Source organism: Nomascus leucogenys, chromosome 1a (genome assembly GCF_006542625.1).
Source record: "Nomascus leucogenys isolate Asia chromosome 1a, Asia_NLE_v1, whole genome shotgun sequence".
Lineage (NCBI taxonomy): Eukaryota > Metazoa > Chordata > Mammalia > Primates > Hylobatidae > Nomascus > Nomascus leucogenys.
The window spans coordinates 22,165,892-22,169,762 of NC_044381.1; the positions used below are offsets into that span (position 1 = coordinate 22,165,892).

Below are 3,871 nucleotides of genomic sequence, written 5' to 3' on the forward strand. Positions count from 1 at the left end.
GAATTGCTTAGGTTGTCTTACAGGGTTTTTATAGTTTTGGGTTTTACATTTAGTCTTTAATCCATCTTTAGGTGATTTTTGCATATGGTATAAGGAAGGGGTCCAGTTTCAGTCTTCTGCATATGGCTAGCCAGTTATCCCAGCACCATTTATTGAATATGGAGTCCTTTCCCCATTGCTTATTCTTGTCAACTTCGTCAAAGGTCAGATAGTTGTAGGTGCAAGGCCTTATTTCTGGGCTCTCTATTCTGTTCCAATGGTTTGTGTGTCTGTTTTTGTACCAGCACCATGCTGTCTTGGTTATTACAGCCCTAGAGTATGGTCTGAAGTCAGGTAGCATGATGCCCTCAGGTTTGTTCTTTTTGCTTAGGATCTTCTTGCGTTTTGGGCTTTTTTGGCTCCATATGAATTTTTAAATAGTTTTTTTTTCTAGTTCTGTGAAGAATGTTATTGGTAATTTGATAGGAATAGCACTGAATCTATAAATTGCTTTGAGCAGTATGGCCATTTTGACAATATTGATTCTTCCTATCCGTTAGCATGGAATATTTTTCCATTTGTTTGTGTTATCTCTGATTTCTTTGAAAAGTGTTTTGTAGTCCTCCTTGTAGACAGCTTTCACCACCCTGGTTAACCATATTCCTAGGTACTTTATTCTTTTGTAGCAATTGTGAATGGGATTGTGCTCTTGATTTGGCTCTTGGCCAAACTGGTGTAGAGCATTTCTAGTTTAGTTAATGTTGTTGGTCTAAAATAATGCTAGTGATTTTTGTACCCTGATTTTGTATCCTCAGATTCTTAAGTTGTTTATCAGCTGAAGGAGCTTTTGAGCCAAGAATATGAGGTTTTCTAGATTTAGGATCATGTTGTCTGCAAACAGAAATAGTTTGACTTCCTCTCTTCCTATTTGGATGCCCTTTATTTCTCTTGCCTATTGCTCTGGACAGGACATCCAATACTATGTTGAATAGGAGGTGTGAGAGACGGCATCCTTGTCTTGTGTCCGTTTTCAAGAGAGATGGTTCCAGCTTTTGCCCACTCAGTATGATGTTGGCTGCGGGTTTGCTATAGATGGCTCTCATTATTTTGAGGTGTGTTCCTTCAATACCTACTTTATTGAAAGATTTTAACATGCAGGGGTGTTGAATTTTATCAAAAGCCTTTTCTGTATCTATTGAGATAATCATATGGTTTTTGTCTTTAGTTCCATTTATGTGATGAATCACATTTATTGATTTGTGTATGTTGAACCAACTTGTATACGAGGGATAAAGCCTACCTGATTGTGGTGGATAAGCTTTTTGATGTGCTGCTGGATTTGGTTTACCAGTATTTTGTTGAGGATTTTTGCACTGATATTCATCAAGGATACTGGCCTCAAGTTTTTTTGTTGTTGTTGTGTCTCTGCCAGGTTTTGTTAACAGAATGATGTTGGCCTCATAGGATGAGTTAGAGAGGAGTCTCTCCTCAATTTTCGGAATAGTTTCAGTAGGAATGGTACTAGCTCTTCTTTGTACATATGGTAGATTTGGCTCTGGTTCTGTTTGGTTGGTGGGCTATTTATTCTAATTCAATTTTGGAGCTCATTATTGGTCTGTTCAGGGATTCAATTTCTTCTTGGCTCAGTCTTCGGAGGATGTACGTCTCCAGGAATTCATCCATTTCTTTGAGATTTTCTAGTTTATGTGCATAATGTTCTCTGATAGTTATCTGTATTTCTGTAAGGTCAGCAGTAATATCCTCTTTGACATTTCTAATTGTGTTTATTTGGATCTTCTAGTTTTTCTTATTAGTCTAGCTAGCAGTCTACCTATTTTAGTAATTTTTTCAAAAACCCACTCCTGAATTCATTGATCTTTTCAATGTTTTTTTCATGTCTCAATCTCAGTTCAGCTCTGATTTTAGGTATGTCTTGTCTTCTGCTAACTTTGGGGTTTGTTTGCTATTGGTTCCCTAGTCCTTTTGGTTGTGATGTCAGGTTGTTAAACTGAGGTATTTCTAACTTTTGATGTGAGCATTTAGTGGTATAAATTTCCTGATTAACACTGTCTTAGCTGTGTCCCACAGATTCTGGTATGTTGCATCTTTTTTTTTTCTCACATGCTCGGCTCTCCAAGGTTGGTTTCCCCACTGCACACTCGAGTGGTATGTTGCATCTTTGTTCTCAATAGTTTCAAAAAACTTGATTTATGCCTTAATTTTACTATTTACCCAAAAGTCATTCAGGAGTAGGTTATTCTATTTCCATTTAAATATATGGTTTTAAGTGGATTTCTTAGTCTTGTTTTCTAATTTGATTGTGGTATGGTCTGACGGGGTGGTTATTATAATGAGCCTAGTACTCATTATACAGCATTTGCTGAGGAATGTTTTGTGTCTGATTATGTCATTGATTTTAGAGTATGTACCATGTGGCAGTGAGAATAATGTATACTCTGTTGCTTTTGGATGGAGATGTCTGCAGATGTCTATCAGGTACATTTGGTCCAGTGCTGAGTTCAGGTCCTGAATATCCTTGTTAATTTTCTGCCTTGATGATCTGTCTGATATTGTCAGTGTGGTGTTGAAGTCTCTCACTATTATTTTGTGGTTATCTAAGTCTCTTCATAGGTCTTTAAGAACTTGCTTTATGAATCTGGATGCTCCTCTGTTGGGTGCATATATATTTAGATTAGTTAGGTCTTCTTGTTTAATTGAAGCATTTACCATTATATGATACCCTTTTTTTAATCTTTGCTGGTTTAAAGTCTGTTTTGTCTGAAATTAGGATTTTTCTGTTTTCTGTTTGCTTGGTAGATTCTTCTCTGGCCCTTTATTTTGGGCCTATGAGTCTCACTGCACGTGAGATGGGTCTCTTGAAGACAGCATACCAATGAGTCTTGGTTCCTAATCCAGATTGCCACTATGTGCCTCTTAATTGGGGCATTTCGCCCATTTTTTAAAATCTTTTTTGTGTTAAATATTTCTTATAATTCCTTTTATTTTTTACTTTTAACTTCAGAAGTACATGGGCAGGTTTGTTACATAGGTAAACTTGTATCACAGGGGTTTGTTGTACAGATTATTTCATCACACCGGTATTAAGCCTAGTATTCATTAGTTATTTTTCCTGATCCTCTATTTCCTCATACCCTCCATCTTCCAATAGGTCCAAGTGTGACTTGTTCCCCTCTATGTGTCCATGTGTTCTCACCATTCAGCTCCAATTTATAAGTGAGAATATGCAGTATTTGGTTTTCTGTTCCTGTGTTAGTTTGCTAAAGATAATGGCCCCAGCTCCATCCACATTTTTGCGAAGGACATGATTTCAATCTTTTCTATGGCTGCACCGTATTCCATGGTGTATATGTACCACATTTTCTCTATCGAGTCTATTATTGATGGACATTTAGGTTGATTCCATGTCTTTGCTATTGTGAATAGTGCTGCAATGAACATACATATGCCTGTGTCTTTATGACAGAATTATTTATATTCCTTCTGGTATATACCTGGTAAGGGGATTGCTGGGTCAAATAGTATTTGGTTTTAGGTCTTTGAGGAATTGCCACACTCTCTTCCACAATGGTTGAACTAATTTATACACCTATCAACAGTGTATAAGCATTCCTTTGTCTCCACAACCTTGCCAGCATCTGTTATTTTTTTGACATTTTAATAATAGCCATTCTGATTGAGAATTATATCTCACTGTGGTTTTGATTTGCATTTTTCTAATGATCAGTGATGTTCAGCTTTTTTCATGATTGTGGGCTGTATGTATGTCTCGTTTTGAAAAGTGTTCATGTCCTTTGCCCACTTTTTAATGGGGTTGTTTTTGTCTTGCAAATTTGTTTAAGTTCCTTATAGATGCTGGATATTAGACCTTTGT

At 36.7% G+C, this 3,871-nt stretch overlaps 1 non-coding gene across 1 annotated transcript; it reads right to left on the bottom strand.

Annotated features, from left to right (window-relative positions):
* Nucleotides 1–2,097: 2,097 nt before the first annotated feature.
* Nucleotides 2,098–2,185, bottom strand: LOC115836054. Its single transcript, XR_004031056.1, has one exon. It is a non-coding gene; the product is annotated as a small nucleolar RNA SNORD55/SNORD39 (small nucleolar RNA).
* Nucleotides 2,186–3,871: the final 1,686 nt, after the last annotated feature.